The sequence below is a fragment of the Peromyscus leucopus genome, chromosome 3, assembly GCF_004664715.2.
Source record: "Peromyscus leucopus breed LL Stock chromosome 3, UCI_PerLeu_2.1, whole genome shotgun sequence".
Taxonomy (NCBI): Eukaryota; Metazoa; Chordata; class Mammalia; order Rodentia; family Cricetidae; genus Peromyscus; species Peromyscus leucopus.
The window spans coordinates 91430371-91453166 of NC_051065.1; positions in this window are offsets into that span (position 1 = coordinate 91430371).

Below are 22796 nucleotides of genomic sequence, written 5' to 3' on the forward strand. Positions count from 1 at the left end.
CGGTAGATCTCTGAAGGGTTTGAAGATGACCTGTCTAAAATATATCTGCTCAATTTTTAAAACATATCTAATATGACTGTAATTTCTATTGTAATGTCTAACTACTATATTTCATTTCTTTATGTCCTAATAGTTGGTAATAATGTAAAGTATTTAAAACTAGTAATTGTCTTTTTCTTTTTTTTTTTTAAACAAGAACCTTAAATCTAATCTCCTTTGCTTAGCCTTTTTCCTAACCCTTGACAACAACGTATAACCAACCCCCCTAAACAATGAAAATTATCCCAGACCCAAAACCCATTAAAAAGAACCAAAAAAACTACCCGCCCCACACCACCTCTTTGGGAATGTGGGCGTCGTATTCTTGAAATTGCTTGCTGCTGGGTATGGGCGAAGTTATCTTTATCCTGAAAGAAAAATTTTAGGTTAATTGTCAAATTCTAGGAGAGGTAACTATATCCTTCATTATTATCCAGTCTGTGTATAATGCCAAAGTTCAGGGTTTATCTCAAGTCCTTATTCAAGTAGTCTTTGAGACTGGATCATCTCAGCTAGTCATCTCAAAATTGCTCTGAGCACCTTGTAGTTCAAAGCTGATCTGTAGATGATGTTTGTCAGTTCAGTGATATTATTATTGTCCACGTGGAATTGTTGTTGTTGTTGTGGTGGGGCCCCATCTTCTTCCCGGAGACTTCAGTTGATATTAGGCCTGGCCGTGATTTCCTGCAGAAAACTGATAAGAGACTCGAACACAAAGACATATATATGCAGCTAATTGAAGCCTTTTTTCTAGAATTAGTTAGTACTCTATATGACCATTCATATCTTAACAAAGTTTAAAATGTATATGTATATATTAATCTTGTAAATTTTGATATAAAATTTATACTTTAAGAAAAGTTTAAAGAATCAGAATAGAATCAAAGAGTTGAGATTAGTAATAGAATAGTCCCTTAATTAATTTGGCTTTTGTCCTGTCCCATAGCAGAAAATGGCTCTTTCTGGCATGATGCAGGGAGTTTGCATTTTCCTTTTAACAACATGCTTGAGTTTAAAGAAGGAGAGAGCCATTCTCCAACTCCAAAGTCAGCTTTAAATTTTAATTGAACTGGGACTATTAGAAGACCAATAGTGTTAAATCTTTAGAGAAAAGCAGAAACAAACATTTAGGAAGACATAAAATTTTTTTAGATTATATATACCCATACGCCATTTCACTTTGTTTCCTGGGATAGATGATTTGTCCCTTTTCTTCAGTTGTCTCATTTGTCTTGTGTTCTTCAAATTCCTTAACCATCATTCTCCTAAAAGACAAAAACAAAAACCTTTCCCCAGGACTAATTTCGGGGATGTTCCTTTTTGGCAAGTTATTATCTGATTAAATGAAATGGCATGTGTTACTGGTACAAGTTAGTTTAAATGGAATGTTCATGCTGGTTGATGAACTATCATCTCCTCTAATTAAGAGGTTTCTCTTGTTCAAATCGAACTTTTATCAATTTTGATGGCATCCACAGCTTATCTTCTCCTGTAGAAACAAAAGCAAAACCTCGTCCCCAACGTAATACATACCCTGGTTTCCATTCTGAGGTCAGCACATCCTTAAAGTATATAGGCTGATTTAATTCTGTAGTTTTCTCTATTATCCAATGTCTCTCTGCAGCTGTTGTTCCTTTCTCATTGGCATTCAGAAAATTCAAAGTTAATAGAGCATTGTGCAGTCTATTTCTGGGGGTTTTTGTTGCTCCTTTCTGTTTATTTAGCATATCCTTTAGAGTTCTGTTTGATCTTTCTATAACTGCTTGACCTGTAGGATTATGTGGTATACCTGTAATATGCTTTATTTTGTAATAATCAAAAAACTGTTTCATTTTAACAGAGACATATGATGGAGCATTGTCAGTTTTGATTTGTGCAGGTATACCCATGATGGCCATAACTTCTAGCAAATGAGTGATTACAGAATCAGCTTTTTCAGAACTCAGAGCAGTTGCCCATTGAAATCCTGAAAAAGTATCGATGGTGTGGTGTACATATTTCAATTTTCCAAATTCTGCAAAGTGAAACACGTCCATCTGCCAGATTTCATTCCTCTGAGTACCCTTTGGGTTACATCCTGCTGGTAATGGCGTTTGATTATAGAAGGAACAAGTAGGACATTTCTTTACTATTTCTTTGGCTTGTTGCCAGGTTATGGAAAAATCCTTTTTTAAACCTTTACTATTGACATGATGTTTTTTATGAAATTCTGAGGCCTCCAGCACATTTCCTATCAATAATTTATCAATCTCATCATTGCCTTGTGCTAAAGGGCCTGGCAGACCAGTATGAGATCGGATGTGAGTTATATATAAAGGATGACTCCTTTTCCTGATTGTATCTTGTAATTGAATAAATAGTGAAGTTAATTCTGAAGCATCAGGGATAAATTCTGCAGTCTCAATATGTAATACCACTCTTTCAGCATACTGAGAGTCAGTTACTATGTTGAGAGGTTCTGAAAAATCCATTAATACCAACAGAATAGCATACAATTCTGATTTTTACACTGAATTATACGGACTTTGAACCACTTTACTTAAATTTTCTGATTTGTAACCTGCCTTTCCTTGTTTGTTGGCATCTGTATAAAATGTACGAACTCCAGATATGGGTTTTTGCCGTACAATTCGAGGCAAGATCCATTCAGCTCTCTTTATAAAATCAATTCTGTTGCTTTGGGGATATATGCTGTTAATTTCTCCCAAAAAATTACTGCAAGCTCTTTGCCAAGGTTCACTTTCTGTCCATAATTTTTCAATGTCCTCCTTAGTTAATGGTACGACAATTTCTGCTGGGTCTATTCCTGCTAATTGACGAAGTCTCAATTTTCCTTTCCAAATCAAGTCAGAGATTTTTTCCCCATAAGTTTTTAATTTTTTATTTGGTTTATTTGGTAAAAATATCCATTCCAATATAATATCTTCCCTCTGCATTAATATTCCAGTAGGGGAATGCCTAGAAGGTAAAATAACTAAAATGCAATCCAGCTTTGGATCAATACGATCCACATGCCCTTCATGTACTTTCTTTTCTACCAAGGCCAATTCTTTCTCAGCTTCAGGTGATAATTCTCTTGGACTATTTAAGTCCTTGTCACCTTCTAAGGTTTTGAACAAATTAGTCAGTTCATCATTTTTTACCCCAACAATAGTTCGTAGATGAGAAATATCTCCAAATAATCTTTGAAAGTCATTAAGAGTCTGTAGTCTATCTCTCCTAATTTGCACCTTTGGGGTCTAATTTTTTGTAGCTCTATTTTATATCCTAAATAATTAATAGAATCCCCTCTTTGTATTTTTTCAGGAGCAATTTGTAATCCCCAGCAAGGCAAAATTTTCTTTACTTCTTCAAACATTCTTTCTAAAGTATCTGCATTTGAGTCAGCTAATAAAATATCATCCATATAATGATAAATTATAGATTTAGGAAATTTTTTACGTATCACTTCCAATGGCTGTTGTACAAAATATTGGCACAGAGTTGGGCTATTTAACATTCCCTGTGGGAGGACCCTCCATTGAAATCTTTTAACTGGTTGAGAATTATTATAAGTAGGCACTGTGAAAGCAAATCTTTCTTTGTCTTTTTCTTGTAAGGGTATTGAAAAGAAACAGTCTTTTAAATCAATAACTATGAGAGGCCATCCTTTTGGTAATAGAGTACGCAAAGGCATTCCAGATTGTAGAGAGCCCATCGGCTGAATTACTTTGTTAATTGCTCTAAGGTCTGTTACCATTCTCCATTTACCAGATTTCTTTTTAATAACAAATACAGGAGAATTCCAAGGGCTGGTTGACTGTTCAATATGCTGAGCATTTAGCTGTTCTTCTACCAGCTCTTCTAAAGCCTGGAGTTTCTCTGTTGTTAAAGGCCATTGCTGAACCCATACAGGCTTGTCTGTTAACCATTTTAAAGGTAGAGCTGTTGGTATTTTTGGAAGATTATCAGTTGTTGTGCCCTGTTCTTGTATAATATGGATGGCTGGTGACCACTCAAAATAATGCCTTCTAATATTTCTCTCAGAAACATGTGCTAGTTTATGATTTGTTTCTGAGATTGGAGGGATTTTAATCTGAGTATTCCATTGTTGCAACAAGTCTCGACCCCACAGGTTCATAGCTATGTTAGCCACATATGGTTTTAATTTTCCTCTCTGTCCTTCTGGACCTATACATTCCAGCCATCTTGCACTCTGTTTCACTCCAGATAATGTCCCAATTCCTAACAATTGAACGTTTACCTCCTGAAGAGGCCAAGCTGGATGCCAAAATTCTGGTGCAATTATGGTAATGTCCGCACCTGTGTCTACCAGACCAGACAACAAAACACCATTTATTTTTATTGTTAATTTTGGTCTCTGTTCATTAATAGAAGTTTGCCAAAAAATTTTCTTTATGTTTTCTCCTGAATTTTCTATTCTCTCTGTTTCATCATCCTGACCAGCATGATTTATTCCAATAGTCATTTGGTTATTTAATTGCTCTCCAGAGCAGGCATTTCCTCTACAGCTGCAGGAAAGGTTTGAACTGGTTTTGCTATGGGGGCCTGCATGAGGCCCCTCCGGGAGTTTCCCGAAAACTGAGGCAAAGGATTACCCTGTCTGTCCTTTGTTGATCTACATTCGTTGGTCCAGTGTTTTCCCTTACCACACCTTCTGCATACTCCAGAAGGAAGGGGCATTCTGTTGCCATTGTTCCTTGAAGAAACATTGCTTCTAGGAATGACCTGTTTACAGTCCCTTTTCAAATGTCCTTGCTTTCCACACCCAAAACATCTAACACTCCTCAAACCTTTTGAAATTACTTCTCCTACCCACGTATCATCATGCTCATCAACCTCAACATTAATTGTTTCTCTAATCCAATCTTCCAAAGGTGCAGATCTTGCCCTTAACGGCCTGATTATTCTTTTGCATGCTGCATTTGCATTCTCAAATGCCAAAGCTTCAATTATTGCCTTACTAGCTTCTGATCCTGAGACCATTCTGTTTACTGCTGAAGCCAGTCTTTCTAAAAAATCTGTGAAAGATTCTTTTGGGCCTTGCATAACCTTTGTGAATGACTCAGGTTTTTTTCCTGGTTCCTCAACTCTGTCCCATGCATTCAAGGCTGCCATTCGACATAAAATTAGGGTTTGAACATCATATAAACATTGTGTTTGTATTGAAGCATATTGGCCTTCTCCAATAAGCTGATCCTGACAAACTTGTATTCCTTTATCCCTCCATTGTTGTTATACGTTTCTAGCTTCCTCCTTAAACCACGTTAGAAATTGAAGTCTCTGGCTGGGTTCCAGAACAGCTTGTGCAAGGTCCCGCCAGTCCTGTGGTATAATCCTATTATATGTTGACCAAGAGTTTAACATTTGCTTTACATATGGGGAACGCATGCCATAAGATACTATTGCCTCCTTAAACCTTTTAAAATCCATCAGTTCAATTGGAGCCCAGGTATTTTGTGTAGCCATTTGAACAGGCATCTGCTGTACGGTTACAGGATAAATTAAGGGTGACTGTGTGAAAACAGGCTTTCTTTCTGTAACCTTATGATCCAGACTTGAACCAACTTCACTGTTAAAATTAACAGGTTTTTCTAAAGCTGTTATCCTGGCACTTAAATCGACTATCTTTTTAAATAGTAAAATGAGAATAAGCATGGTGATAAACTGCATAATTCGATCAACATTAATCTTCTCATATAGTTGTTCCATTGTCAGACTGCCTAAAATTTCAAAAACCCAATTTTCTTCCAATGTACACAGAAAACCCATTTTTTTAAATGTGGAAAAAAAATGTCTTTTAAATAGTTTCCTTTATGACTTACCAAATCTGCGTAGAACAGTAGAAATCCGAGCGAATTTCAAAAGAGCCACCTAGTGTCCTAGGTGTGAATCCAGAGAGAGAGAGAGAGAGAGAGAGAGAGAGAGAGAGAGAGAGAGAGAGAGAAACAGAGAGACAGAGAGAAAGCAAAAGCGAAAGTGAAAGTGAAAGTGAAGGGGTAGCCGGCTAAAGCTTAAAGCCAGCCACTTGTTCCCTCTTGAGCCGAGTCAAGGCTTGGCTCTACAGGCAGGGCCCTGTTTAGCAGGGCAGGCCTGAGCTGTTTGTAGCACTGGCTTTAAGCAAGCAGCTCACAGTCCGGCCTGAGCCCAAGCAGACCTGGCCCGGGGCTAGGGAGCCGGCTGCTCCGGCTAGGGAGCCGGCCCCAAGCAGTTTTTAATGGATTCTTGTCACGTTGGGCGCCAGATGTAGATGTATCCAATCGTCTTTTTAAAATAAAAAACACAGAGCCAATGTAAAAGAGAGAAAGCCGAGAGGTCAGAGCTCAGAGATAAAATCTTACCTCCTGCAGTGCTCCTAGCCTCCCCGAGAGAGAGCTACTTCCTGTTTGTCTGTATTTAAATAGTCTTTCTGTTCTGCCTTCTCATTGGTTCTAAACCCAACCACATGACTGCCTCATCACTGCCTGTAAGTACCGCCCTCCAGGTCTTAAAGGCATATGTCTCCAATACTGGCTGTATCCATGAACACACAGAAATCTACCTAGCTCTTCTAACCATCACGCTCTTGCTATGGCTCTAATAGCTCTGACCCCAGGGCAACTTTATTTATTAACATAAAATTAAAATTACATTTCAGTACAAATAAAATATCACCATAATAAATCCTTGAACTCTTTAAAAAAATATTTTAGTGGTGTGTGTGTGTGTGTGTGTGTGTGTGTGTGTGTGTGTGTGCGCACGCGCCATGGATATGTAGGCACCCACAGAGCCCTGAAGAATATGTTGGCAGTAGTGAGCTGCCTAATGTAGGTGTTTTAAACCTAACTCACATCCTCTGGAATATTAAAAAATTCTCTTAACTGCTGAAACATTCTTCAGTTATGAGAATATTTTTTAAATGTATCAGTCAATATTAAATGATATTTAGTCCACGTTTGGACAGTTGTTTGAAGTCTTTACTCTTTTCTGTCCTAAAATGAAAAGAGCTTGCACATTACAGAGGTGAAATAAACATTTTCTATCAGTATTCATACTTTGCATTTTATTAAGAACTACTGTGTTGATAAGACAATAATCCTGGGTTTAGTTATTAATTCACAAAATTACTCCCATGTTGATACCCAAAATCCATTCATTCATTCAATACAATTTTTCTTCAAATCCTAAAAGTAAAGGTAACATTTAGAAGATATATTTATAATCAAAACATACAAGTGTAATTATAATCTTCTGGGGAAGAACACAAAAAATATTATAAACCTTTAAAAGATGAGAAAAATGATTAAACAGGAAAATAGCCTATATAACTTGCATCCTACAGTCCACAGATACAGAAAGAAAAGTCTACATCTTTTCCTTTATGTCGGCATATTCTGACCCCAACACCAGTCTAACCTTCAGTATTCAGTCATACAAAGCATGTGTTCTCCTGAAAATTTGTCAGCTCCCCTTGAACATATCGTAATTACTTTGGCAATCAGAATGGTGGAATTACAGGTTAGAGTATCTCAAATTAATGACCCTGGAAAGAAGAAACTTTATTTTAAAGTCTTTTGTACTCATCTATTTCTTTTGGAACTCACATTTATTTCTTTATGTTAGATTATTAATATAATTTTTAAAAATCAGTTGTCAATATAATGAACTACGATTGATTTTCATAGAACATTGGCTCAGTATGGATCCCTGAAATTTGGAATTATGGAATTCATAAATTTGCTTCAGTCTCATCATTGGTGAAATTACAGATATTTATCATCATGCATGGCTTCCAAAATTTAAAAAAGTATTAATATTTAAAGAAAAATAAGTTTTATTTTTCCTTGTGAATCCAGCATTACATAAGATTTTTGAGGTCTGTGTTGTCTTTTTTGTTTGTTTGTTTGTTTGTTTGAGACAAGGTTTCTCTGTGTAGTTTTGGTGCCTGTTTTGGGTCTTGCTCTGTAGATCAGGCTGGCCTTGAACTCACAGAGATCCACCTGGCCCTGCCTCCTGAGTGCTGGGAAAAAAGGCATGGGCCAACACTGTCCAGCTGCCTTCTTTTAATAAAAACAAACACTGGTCTTTTCTGTTTCTCTGTTGAAGAATTTATGTGCTACATGATAGATACTCTGATTTTATCATTTTCAAAAGAAAAGGATTGCATTTCCTTTCTTTTTAATAACACTCTATTTCACTTCATGAAAATAAGTTTTATTGGTTTATTTTGTTGGCTTGAAGTTGTAAATGATGAATCTATAACTAGACAACAAAAAGAACCATTGTAAATAAAATACTCAAATTTTAAAAGAACATTCCTTAAAATATTTTCAAACAACCTAATAAATATTTATTTTGAAGAAAATAGATCTCATGGTTTTAGAATCAAGCAAGACAACTGAAAAAATAGTATTAAAGTATATGAATGAATATTATTCTTACATGCAAAGTGGATTTACAGAGTTCAAAAGTTTTCTTTTTAAATAAGAATGAAAATATTTTTAAAATTATGATTGTGGCTGTTTCTGGCCATTGTTTAAGATTAGCAGATGGTATAGCAGAGATATTTTAAGCCACCTATCCATATGTCCAGTTAAGATGTCAGTTAAGATGGACACATGATTTATCACAAATTCATTGATCATAATATTATGTTAAAGCAATACAATCAAGAATTTGATTGACATATGTATCAGATTGGTTAATGTAACTATGTGGTAATAACCCAAGGCAATTAGTAGCATAACAGATGTTGTCTTCAGAGGACTGAACAATCTATGGCTATAATTACATATACAACTCCACTTAATAAAGTATATACATAATGTAGTCATTGAATCGATCTTGTGCATAATATAATGGACTCTCAACATTGTATTAAAGTGTTTGTAATTGACATGTTCATTTACAATGTGTGAATATTTTGTGTACATTTATAATTAGCATATTTGTTAATATGCATGCATATACATGGGTATTTAATATATTTTACATACTCATATGTGGCACTTTACATAAAAGTGAGTAATATCAATTAAGTACACATATATAACATATAATATAAGATACACATCAGTGTATATGTGTATATAAACACATTAAGCCTAGATTGCACTCTTGGGTATCTTATTAAGGAAAGCTGTCCATCTTCTTTGAGCCAGATTCACTGGTTTGGCACAATAGTCACACTAGACTGGCTGACTTCTTTTACCTCCTTCCCAGGAATGGGATTATAAGTGTGCAATACAATGCCTGCCACTTTTACATGGTTTCTTGGAACTGAACTTGGGTTTACTATTTATGGGGCAGGTACTTTTTTAACTGAGTTATCTGCCTGGCATTGGTAACATATTTTTTTATAAAAGTAATTCTTATATGTCTGTTTAGTGACCAAACTCAGGAAATAAATATGCCTAGGAAAAGATAACAAAATAGTTGTGACCTGATTTCTAAAATAAGATGGTAAGGGCTGGAGTGATGGCTCACTAATTAAGGGTATGTAATGCTCTTGCAGAAGTCTGGAGTTGAGTTCTCAGCATCCACATGACAGCTTACAACTATCTGTAACATCAACAACTCCAAGTCAAGTCAGTGCCTTTGTCTGGCTCCTCCTAGAATACATTTGGTGCAATTACATGTAGACCAAATGCTCATACACATTTTTAATAAAGTGTTTAGACTTCAGAACTACTTTCTGTTGTAAATATCTCAAAATAATTGCTAACCTATGTAAAGGGGTCATCAAAATTAATTTTAGTACCTCAAGTTCAAGTCAGACCTAGATATGGATTCAAAACAAAAACAAAAACAAAAACAAAAACAAAAAAAAAAAAAAAAAAAACAGTGAGCAGACTTTAACTAAAAATTTCCAGTTTGGTTAGTTATTTAAAATATTTAACTAGACATGATCACAGTTACAGAAAAAAAATTTAGAGAAAAAAGGAGATGTAAGCAAGACCCTAGATGTCTCCTCCTGATGTGTAGGAGGAACTGAGAGAAAGATCAGCAAGAGAATAAAAACAAATCACAGCAAATCTTTGATGAAATAGAAAAACAAGTAGTACCAAATGTAAATAGATTGAGTACTTATGGTACTGAGCATCATATACACATTTTGGAAAGCATGTTGGTAGTTTTCTATAAAGTAAAAAAAATACATTAGGCATTTGATCTGAATAAAAAAAAACAAATTAAAATATCAGCTAATCATCAGAAACTATTTATAATACAACTTGATTTAGGGACAAATTTTAAATTATCATGATAATAATCAGATCAGATGTTTGATGGGTAAGAAGCTGACTGTGAAATGCAATCCTCTAGTTTAGTGTTTTTATGGAATTAGTGTGTGGGCAAATGGAGTGAGGGGGTCTCTGATTATAGTTCCTTCTCTTGGGCTCATCTCCTTTGTTGGTATGTTTTGTTCAAGATTGATGTGGTGATTTATGGTTTTTTATTAGATTTTATTTTGTTATGTTTTAAAAATGAATGAATAGATGAACCTAGCCACTAGAGTAAATGTTAACAACCAAACTGTGTTTGTATCTGCTGTTAGAAGAAAAATCAGCTTTCTCCAATATAGTGTCACTGGATATATCAACCACTCCAGGCCCAGCCTCCTGTTCAGGAGTAGTTAATGAACATAAAATATACTCCACATTTTTTGGTGTACTTTTATTGGGTTATGGTTTGGTGAGTTTTGTTTTTGTTGTTGCTATTGGTGGTGGTATTTTTGTTTCTGTTTTTTTTTTTTTTTTTTTTTTGGATGTTATTTTATTTTGTTTTCTTTGTTTTGAGGGATTTGAGTTTTAATTTGGTTTTTAGAAATAATTTAAAGTTGGGTGACTAGGGAGGGTGAGGGGATCTGGAAGGACTTGGGCGAGATTAATATTAAAATATTTTAATTTAAAAAAATATTCCAAATTAAAAATTGATTAAAAAATGAAGAAACAGTGTGAAAGCAATTCTCTCTATATATTTTAGATTTTTCTCATTTTATATTTATGAGTGCTTTGCCTTCATGTGTGTATGTGTGTCAGGTGAATGTCTGGTGCTTGTAGAAGTCCTGGAATTATAGGTGGTTTTGAACCACTAAGTAGATGCTCAGAGTGAAACCTGATTCTTCTGTAAGAGCATCATCAAGTACTTTTAGTTGTAAAGCCTTCTCTCTAGCACTCATGTTTTATATCTTTTTTGGGTGGTATGGTTGATGGTTACCCAAATGTACACAATGCCTAAAACTTACTAAATTACATATACAAATTATATAATTTTAGTCAATATATTGTACTATTAGTAAAGCATTTTATGATATGTCAGTTGATGAAAATAACAATGATAATATTCTATTTATTGCATATGTAATATTCTATGGCATAATAGTATGGCATGTAGCCCATTTTTTAATTGGATTGTTGGTATTTTGATATCTAGTTTCTTGAGTTCTTTATATAGTTAGGATATCAGCCCTCTGTTAGATGTGGGGTTGGTGAAGCTCTTTTCCTATTCTGTACACTGTTGTTTTGTCTTATTGACCATGTCCTTTGCCTTGCATAAGCTTCTCACTTTCAGTAGATCCTATTCATTTTAATGTCTTAAAACATGACACGGAGCCAGGTGGTGGTGGTGGCGCATGTCTTTAATCGCAGCACTCAGGAGGCAGAGCTAGACAGATCTCTGTAAGTTCGAATCCAGCCTGTGCTACCAAATGAGTTCCAGGAAAAAGGCGCAAAGCTACACAGAGAAACCCTGCCTCAACCCCCCCCAAAAAAAAATAAAAAACATGACATGGATTTTAGAAGCCATGTCTATGTATGTAAGAAATTAAAATTAAATAATATATGAAAATATGTTGATAAATAATTCACTATTGACAGATGCTACCACTGTGCATAATTTAATTTAATAATTTCACAATTTACATTGTGAAAAAAAGTAGATGTTAATGAATATAATCTGTACTGTAGGATCACTGTGAATTTCTGAATATGACAAACTTGTCAGTTTGGATTATCAATCATTATTTTAGAGCATATCTCTAAATTTTTACTTTATCATTAATTCTGATGAATATTAAGCCCTTAGTTAACTAACAAAACATCAGAAACTATTTTTTTTGGAAAAATTGGAGCTGTAGAAATTGTCCTTTTTTATATAATTTTTATTTTAAGAGAGAGGATTTTTTTATATATATTTTTTATATTTTATAAATAACTTAATTTCACATAGCAGCCACGGATTCCCCCAGCTTCTCTCCTCCCACCCCAAGTCCATCCCCCATTCTCACCTCCTCCAAGGCAAGGTCTCCCCTGGGGAATCAGCCCAGCCTGGTAGACTCAGCATAGAACTAAAGAGACAGGATTTTAAGTATTCCAAGCTGGTAAAATCTTGTTATGAATCTGCAAAGACCTTGATCTTCTGCTCTACCTCAGTTCTAAGATTACAGTTGTAACCTATCATTGCTCTATGGTGATGAGCATTGCATCCAGGGCTTTGTGAATACCAGACAAGCACTCTACCATGTAAGCTATATCCTCATCCCATAACATAATATTTTAAATGAAATTATCAATATATAGCTGTTATGTTAATTGATTTAAGATCTACTGACAATGATGTCAGCATCTAAATCTTGAACTATATACACTCCAGAATGTTATATTCAGAATCCTTCATGCTGTAGGATTCAAATAATGCCACTTGGATTAGTATTCTATATATTGGCCAGAAATATGTTTTCTCAGGTTGCAAACCCACTTAAAAGGAAAATCAACAAGGATATTGGATTACACAATATGTTTCTGTATGTTTTTTACTCCTTCAGATCTGAGCAATATCTCTATGGAAAAAAAATCATTTAAAAACAATTCATTTAAATCAAGAGCAAGTATAGCACAAACATTTTTCTTATTTGTCACAGATGCATACATGATCACCATGATTAAATATAATGAAAATTTACCAATTTGTCTCTTTTAATTATTTCATTATTGCTAAACAATAAAGTAGGACATGTCATAAATTTTCAAAAAATATGATTTAAGCTGTAAACTCAAGATGTAGCGATCAGCTAGTATAAAATTAAATACAATGAGGATTTCACCTCATGAGATAAAATATCATATTGTATAATAAATTATAGGAAACTGCTGAGTATATTGTGAATTTAAGTTCCCTGAAAATAGCCAGATAGACTTTAAAGATTGTATAGGGTTTGTTAACTACAATTTAATGAGTTTGTGGAGAGTTATAATGATTATCTTGGACTATAAGTCCTTACTAGCCAAGTATTGCCCAACTCTCTATATGACCTAATATATTTTCACTACTTTATCAGTCCATTTGGAATATATTATCAGACTCCATGCTTCTATCAACTTCAAAGCTAGGACTCATATCAGACAGTGTATGAAGACTGCAGAAGAGATTATCTTACTTTACTGCAACTCACCCATATGATGTCCCAAAAATATGTTTGAATATGCCTTGATTTGTCACTTTCTTTTTTCTATGACTATAAAAATATCATGAGATTGTTAGCATGTTGGTATATGATATTTGGGGTAACCACCTCACATTGGCTACAGAATGAATTTTCTCTTATTACCGTTCAACTGAAAGGTTTGTGTTTTCACCAATAATATAAATGCATTTTATCCATCTACAGATAATATGGTGATAGGTGTAGAATACTATTTTAACTGGGCAAAAATGTGCTACATTTGTTCATAATGCAGAATATTACTTTAACTACATAAAAATATGTATTTCTTTCGTGTATACATCATTTGCTTAATTATGTAAAGATGTGTTGCATTTGTTTCACCTTGCCTGACTAAAGCACCTGATTGGTCTAATAAAGAGCTGAACAACCAATAGCTAGGCAGAGAAAGGACAGGCAGGGCTGGCAGGCAGAGAGAATAAATAGGAGGGAGAAAGAGAAGAGAGGAGAGAGAGAGAGAGAGAGAGAGAGAGAGAGAGAGAGAGAGAGAGAGAGAAATGGAGGAAGGGAGGGAGGGAAGGAGGGAGTGAGAGAGGGAGGGAGGGAGGAAGGAAGGAAGGAAGGAAGGAAGGAAGGAAGGAAGGAAGGAAGGAAGGAAGGAACAAGAAGGTACAGAACAAGGAAAGTAGGAGCAGGAGAGGGACACAGCTGGGGCCAGAAGCCAGGCAGCCACCAGCCAGACAGGAGAAGCAGTGAAATTAAGATATACAGAAAGAAAGAAAAGTAAAGAGCTCTAAAGCTAAGGGTAGATAAACAGAAACAGGTTAATTTAAGTTTAAAAAAAAAGCTAGCCAGAAATGAGGATAAACTAGAGGAAGCATTCAAAACCAACAAGAATTCTCTGTGTCATGATTCAGGAGCTGGTTGGTGACCCCCACCCCCCAAAAAAGACTGGTACAACAACCTGCTTCCTGCACTACAGGGAAAAACCTATAGTAAACAGTTTGGAAAAATCAAACAAACATACAGACATCAGTGCCAAGTTGCTAGATAAGGAGTCCTGTTTTTAAGCTCTCCAGTGTGGGACTGGATTGTTTTCCTCTAATTGAGATGTTACTTACTCATCCCTTGTTCAAGGTATGAATTAGAATGATTTTAGGACCCTTCTGCACTATACAGGAGTTATGAACTTACAGAACAATCCTACATGGGTACTAACCCTATCTAAGCCCTGTACCATCAGTCGACATTTAGTGACCATGGATGTATATGCTAAATAAATGCGCATGGGAGGTCTTTCCATCTTCTGATATCTGTTCCAATTTATTTCTTCTAAGACTTGAAGTTCTGGTCATACATGTCTTTTACTTGCTTGGTTAGTGTTACACCAAGATATTTTATACTATCAGTGGCTATTGTGAATGATGTTGTTTACACGATTTCTTTCTCAGTCTGTTTATCATTTGTATATAGGAAGACTACTGATTTTTTTTTTTTTTAGTTAATTTGGTATCCATCCACTTCACTAAAGGAGTTTATTAGCTGTAGCATTCCCTGGTAGAATTTTTGGGGCCACTTATGTATACTATCATATCATCTGCAAATAATGATTCTTTGTCTTCCTTTCCAATTTTTATTTCTTGATATCTTTTAGCTGTTTTAGTGCTAAAGACTTCAAGTACTTTACTGCATAGTTATGCAGAGAGTGGACAGCCTTGTTTTGTTCCTGTTTTTAGAGGAATTACTTTTAGTTTCTTGTCATTTAATATGATGTTGGATATAGGCTTGCTATAAACGGCCTTATTATATTTAGATATGTTCCTTGTATCCCTAGTTTCTACAAGATGTTTATTGTGAAGGAGTTTTGGTTTTGTCAAAGGCTTTTTCAGTGTCTGATGAGATGATTGTGTAATTTTTAATCTTTATTTATATGGGGCATTACATTGACCGATATTCATATGTTGAACCCTCTCTGCGTGTCTGAGATGAAGTCTCCTTGATCATGGTGTATGATCTTTTTATGTGTTCTTGGAATGGGTCTGTGAGTGTTTTATTGAGTATATTTGCATCAATGTTCATGAGGGAGAGTGGTCTGAAATTCTCTTTCATTGTTGAGTCTTTGTGTGATATATGTATCAGAGTGACTGTGGCTTCATAAAATGAAATTGTCAATGTTCCTTCTGTTTCCATTTTGTGAAATAATTTGAGGATTATTCATATTATCTGTTCTTTGATAGTCTGGTGGAATTCTGTGTAGCTCGAGTTTTCCTGCCTTGCCCACAGTCAAAACAAATCTTTGTCACCCGCCAGTCCCACAGCTGCTCAGACCCAACCAAGTAAACACAGAGAACTTATATTGCTTACAAACTGTATGGCCGTGGCAGGCTTCTTGCTAACTGTTTTTATAGCTTAAATTAATCCATTTCCATAAATCTATACCTTGTCACGTGGCTGGTGGCTTACCAGTGTCTTCACATGCTGCTGGTCATGGCGGCGGCTTGCAGTGTCTCTCTGCCTCAGCCTTCTGCTTCCCAGAATTCTCCTCTCTCCTTGTTCCACCTACTTCCTGCCTGGCCACTGGCCAATCAGTGTTTTATTTATTGACCAATCAGAGCAATTTGACATACAGACCATCCCACAGCAATTCTGTGCTAAAACCATTCTGGCCTTGGGTTTTATTGGGTAGGGAGACTTTTTACTTCTATTTGCTTGGCAGTTACATGTCTATTTAAATTATTTATCTAATCTTGATTTAATTTTGGTAAGACTGTATCCATCAAGAAATTCATCCACTACCTTTTGATTTTCCAATTTTGTGGAGTACAGGTTTTAGAAGAGTTACCTAATGATTCTTCTGATTTCCTTGGTATCTGTTCTTATAGTACCCCTTTCCATTTCAGATCTTGCTAATTTGGATAATCTCCCTCTGTCTTTTAGTCAGTTTGGATAAGGATTTGTCTAGCTTGTTGTTTTTCTCAAAGCACTAACTCTTTGTTTCACTGATTCTTTGTATTGTTCCTTTGCTTCTATTTTATTGATTTCATCCCTCATTTTGATTATTCTCTACTATCTATTCATTTTGTGAGTGTTTGCTTCTTTTTTTCTCTAGTGCTTTCAGGTATACAGTTAAGTCTATAATATGAGATCTCTGCAATTTCTTTAAGGAGGCACTTAGTTCTATGAAATTTCGTCTTAGCACAGCTTTCCTTACATCCTGTAAGTTTAGGTATGGTGTGTATTCATTGTCATTGAATTCTAATTAGTTTTTAATTTCTTTCTTTACTTTTTTCCTTGATCCATTGGTAATTCAGTTCCCATGAGTTTGTAGGCTCTCTGCTGTTTATGTTGTTGAAATCCAGCTTTAATCCATGGGGGGAGGGTGTTTCAATTATTTTGTATCTGTCTAGACTTGTTTTGTGTATGAATATATGGGTAATTTTTCACAAGGGTCCATGAAATGCTGAGAAGAAGTTATATTAATTGTTTGGGTAAAATGTTTGTAAATATCTGTTACATCCATTTGAATAATAATGTTCCAGCCTGGCGGTGGTGGCGCACGCCTTTAATCTCAGCACTCTGGAGGCAGAGGCAGGTAGATCTCTGTGAGTTCGAGGCCAGCCTAGTCTACAAAGAGAGTTGCAGGAAAAGCACAAAGCTACACAGAGAAACCCTGTCTCCAAAAACAAAAACAAAAACAACAACAAAAAATAATGTCTGTTCCATTATTTCTGTTTAGTTTCTGTCTAGATGACCTGTCCACTGGTAAGAATGGGTAGTAAAATCTTACACTATTAATGTGTTGGGTCTAATGTGTGATTGCATTTGTGGCATAGGTGTTCAGAATTGAGACACCATCTTGGTGGATTTGTCTTTTGATGAGTATGAAATATCCTCCCCTCCATTTGGATAATTTTCATTTGAAGTCTATTTTGTTAGCTATGAGGATAGCTACACCAGTTTGTGGAACCTTAACCAGCCGTCTTCTGCAACAAGTAAATATTTCCATTGGAGGGATTGGAACACCAACCCAGCCACAAAACCTTCTACCTACAATTTGTCCTGCCTACAAGATATGCTGGAGTAAAGGCGGTGCAGAAATTGTAGGAGTGGCCAATAAACAATTGGTCCAGCCTGATTCCCACACCATGAGAAGGAGCCCACTCCTGACACAGCCCGGAAGGCCAGGACCCAGAGGCCTAGTTCAGAGACCAGGATAAAACCAAACAGGACTGGCAAAACAAATAAAAATAAAATGTCAGTAAAATGATTCCTAATGATATTCTGCTATACTCATAGATTGGTACCTAGCCTAATTGTCATCAGAGAAAATTAACCCAGCAGCTGATTTAAACAGATGCAGAGACCCACAGCCAAACTTTAAGCATAGCTAAGGGAATCTCCTGGAAGAGGGGGATGAATGATTGTAGGAGCTAGAGGGATCAAGGACACCAAAGTAAATCCCACATAATCAACTAACCTGGGCTCACAGGGGCTTCAAGCCTGTATAGGCCTGACATAGGACCTCTGCATACATGTTACAGATGTGTAGCTTGGCCTCCTTGTGGGACTCCTAAGTGTGAGCAAGGGCTACCTCTGACTCTGATGCCTGCTTTTGGGACTCTTTCACTCTATTGGATTGCCTCACTCAGCCTTAATATGAGAAGAGTATAACACAATTCTAAATTGGTCTTTTTAATAATAATAATAATAATAATAATAATAATAATTAATAATAATAAAATAAAACAAACCTAGAGCCAGATTTTGTGATAAATGCTGAAAGATCAAAGAGACAAAGGAACAAGCCACTGCCATATCTCACCTCACCAACTCCATGAGTCCTCACCCAAAAGGCTCCAGTCAAAAAATTCTCTAAATGAAAGGGACGCTTCTGCTGAAAATCTTTTAGTTCCTGTCTCCTCATGCCTTATATAGCTTTCTCCTCCCAGTCATCCCTTCCTGGGATTAAAGGCATGTGTGCTTCCCAGTACTTGGAATAAAGGTGTGTGCCACCACTGCCTGGCTGTTTGCTCTCCCAGATTTAGTCAATCTCATGTAGTTCAGGGTGACTTTGAACTCACAGAAATTGAGACAGAACTCTGCCTCCAAGCGCAGGGACTAAAGGTGTGTGCCATCATTTACTGACCTCTATGTCTAATCTAGTGGCTTGTTCTGTCCACTCATCTTCAGGTAAATTTTATTAGGATACACAATGGATCACCAGAGAGGAGGTGTCTGGTCTCACTGCAACTTGATATGTCATGACTGGTGGATATCCATGGGAGGGTTGCCCATTTCTGAAGAGAAACAGAGGAGGAGGAGTTGAGGGGGAAGGACTGGGAGGAGAGGAAGTAGAAGAAATTGCAGTTGGGATGTAAAAACAACAACAACAAAAATAAACAAATACAAGAAAAAACCCAGAAAAATAAAGAAAAGAAATGACTCAGCAGATTGTCTGAGTGTTTGTGTGTGTAACAATAACATTTTTTTTTTTAAAAAAAGAGGGCATTCATTTGCAAAAGGAGTGAGGGTAAGGCTCAACAGAGGGTTTGAGGGAGGACGGGGAAGAGGGATAGTAATAATGCAATTATATTTTACTTTTTCCCTTTTACTGAGAATACATTTTTTTCTGATACAATATACCCCAATTACAGATTCCCTTCCTCTACTCCTCCCCTTCCCACTGCATCCAATCTCTTTTTGTCTATCATTAGAAAAGAACAGGCTTCTAAAAGATAGCAACGATACATTACAAAATAACTATGACAAAAGAAGCAAGCAAACAAACAAACAAAAACATTGTATCCAGGATGGACAAGACAATCTAAGAGAAGGAAAAGAGCCCCAAGAAGGTAAGAGAATCAGCAGTCCACTTGTTTCCAAGCTCAGGAGTCCCATAAGAGTACTAAGCTGAAAGTTTTAATATATACACAGAGGCGAAAAGTATAATATATATGCAGAGGACCTGGTGCATTGTTGTCTATGACTTTAAGTCTCCATTTGGTTGTCCTGAAGTTATTCCTCCCCTCCTGAGTAGTTATATCTGAGTAATCTTGTAGTCCATTATATTAATAAGAATGCATGTTGTTTCCTTTATCATTGCCACTGAAGGAAAAGGCAATGCTGAAAAACTATACAATCAATCTTTGTCTAAGAAGTAGTCCTGAAAGACTCAAAGCTGAACCAAAACAAATTTTAAAAAATGAAGTATTATGAATTGTTATGATCTAATAAGGAAGAACTAACATCAAAAATAAAATAATCTACATAGTAGAGTGTAGCTAGAGTTTTCCTGCCTGGACCACAGTCAGGACAAATCTCTCTCACCCACCAGTCCCCCAGCCACTCAGACCCAACCAAGTAAACACAGAGACTTATGTTGCTTACAAACTGTATGGCTGTGGCAGGCTTCTTGCTAACTGTTCTTATATCTTAAATTAACCCATTTCTATAAATCTATACCATGCCATGTGGCTCGTGGCTTACCGGCATCTTCACATGCGGCTTGTCATGGTGGGGGCTGGCAGTGTCTCTGACTCAGCCTTCCACTTCCCAGAATTATTCTCCTCCTTGTCCCACCTATACTTCCTCCTGCATGACTACTGGCCAATCAGTGTAATCAGAGCAACACATTTGCCATACAGAACATCCCACAGCAGTAGAGGAAAGCGATAAACTCTTTTAAAATATATCTAATAGAAGTTTATGAATCAGAGAAAATGATATTCTTTAAAATATTTTGAAATTCCTTTTTAACAAATAGATCTCCAAATGCTAGATAATTATATTATCATTTACAACTGCCCCACTAAGATATCTGGACATTTTTCACTATTCACAAAATACTTTCTTAGTACACAATAATACATATTGAGTCAAGTAATGCATATTTAGAGTTACTGAAAAGCACTAAAATGCTTTTATCTATTAGTAAGGACATTATAATACAACCTCTAACATTTTAAATCAAACAAAACAATTTTGTAAATTCAAATAAATATACTTGTATTTAGAAAATGAAAATAGAACTAAATGTGATTAGCCAGTGAATAAGCATAAAATAATAAAATTAAAAGGATGTATATTCTATTTATTTACCTTTTTCAATTTTAAAAGACTAGTTACAATCTTTTAGTGGGGACAGTTTTCAAGACAGGGTTTCTGTGTTTAGTTTTGGTACCTGTCCTGGATTTTGTTCTGTAGACCAGGCTGGCCTCAAACTCACAGAGATCCTCCTTGTTCTGCCTCCTGAGTGCTGGGATTAAAGGCATGTGCCACCACTGCCCAGCGACTAATACAATCTTAACAGGTAAAAAGAGTAATTTGGGTTTTCTAACATACTTAAATGATTGCAAAGCAGAAAAATAATTTCCAAATTCAGGCTATATATGTGCAATAAAATTGCCAAGTGTGAATCAATAGAACTTTGTAGAATTCTTAATTTAAAGTATATATTCTCAGGTGAGCATGGTAGTACATGTCTGTAATCTCTGTCATTGTTAGGCAGGATTATGATGCAAGTCACTGAGTTAAGATGGTGTTTTGAAACAATCAAAACTGAACTGAATCAAGGGAAAAAGAGTTGAGATATGTAGAAACTGTTCACTATTCACAAAATATTTTCTTAGTAAACACAATAATACAGATTGAGTCTAACCATCAATGTTTAGCCACGTGTGTGAAGGAGCTGTCATGGAAAGGGTGGATAAATTAAGAGACTCTTACTTGTCAATGTTACATTGTTTATTTCTACACTGTCACATTTTATGTATTTTATATAATATATAGTAATTGTTGGTGAAATGGTCACTCAGTTTTCCCAAAAACATCATCCTGATTTTATATAACTTAATACCTGATATATACAAGGAAGTGATATAAATTGTATTATCTACAATCACCTGCATTGGATTCCATTCATTGGTCACTTAGTAATAGATGTTTAACATGGCATCAGTCACTATTGTGCCATTACTACTGGGTGAAATTTAAAGCCACACACTGTATGTACTGCTGGCATGAGGCCTTCAAAACAATGTCCTATTTTCATAATCCTATACTCTGTTTGGTGCATATTTCTCCACAATGAATTTGGACTCACTCCAGTTGATCTGCATTCTCTACAACACATGGGGAAATTACACAAGGACTCACTCTTGGCTTTTTCCATTAGGCCAATTCCATGCCCTTTTAAAAATCTGGCTTCTAAATTTGCTTTATGATAATAAAACTATGCCAACGGTGTTCTCATTTAGTGCTTTGATGGTAAAGGTCACCCATCCTCTCCAAGGAGCTCTTAAGAACTCAATATGCTCTAGAAACCCAGAAATATTTCAGCCATTAAAACTAAAATAACTCCTTTAATAAAACACTCTTGGTGTAAGAACTTTGGGAAGCTTTAAAAAATATCTCTGCTAATTGAGCACATGGTCCCCACTTGAACCCAATTGCCCTCCTTTTATGGTGTTTATATCATTAGAGCTTTTAAAAGAGATGGGCTTACAAGGAAAAAAAAGTATTTGCAACTAAATCTTATTAAGATATGTCTTAATTTGCATTTTTTTCAGTCAGTTCATAACCTGAAGCCATAATGATAGCCAAATACATGTAGTAGGACTTGGATTATATCAGATTTACATAAGTATCGAGGTTCAGCAAAACGCACAGGTGAGTGTGTACATGAAGTATGATCCAAAGATTCCAGCAGTCTAAAACATCCATGCTATCTAGATAAGAAATAAGAAGTCTACAAATAATTTTACCACTTCTTATCTTTTAAGAAAAAGAAGACTCTTAACTAAATATGGTTAAATACAGAAATAAAATGCTGTAGCCTACCTACTTCCCCTGCCATTTTCTTATAATGCATTTCTATTCAAAGCCAAGGGTTCTACATGTTTAGAAGTGCATTGTTACATATTCATATACTCAAATATGTTAAATGAGAAAAGTCACTAAATTGAAACTTTATATAGATCTGAAAATCATCAAATATACTGACACAAAAATTGAAAAGACGGGTGAAGTATCTCAGGAGTCAAAAGCATTTATTGCTCTTGCAGAGTCCCTGGATTCAGTTCTCAGCACCCACATTGTCGTTCCCAAATATCTGTAATTCCAGTTCCAGGAGATCTGATACCTTCTGTCTTCTGTGGGCCCCAGGTATGCAAGTGATATTACATATGTCACACACACACACACACACACACACACACACACACACACACACACAATAAAGGCACAATAAGGGAAAATTACAATGGTGACTCTAAAATATTATTTCCATGAATATAAAATTCTAGAAATGGCCATCAAATGGAGATTGATGAGTTATGAA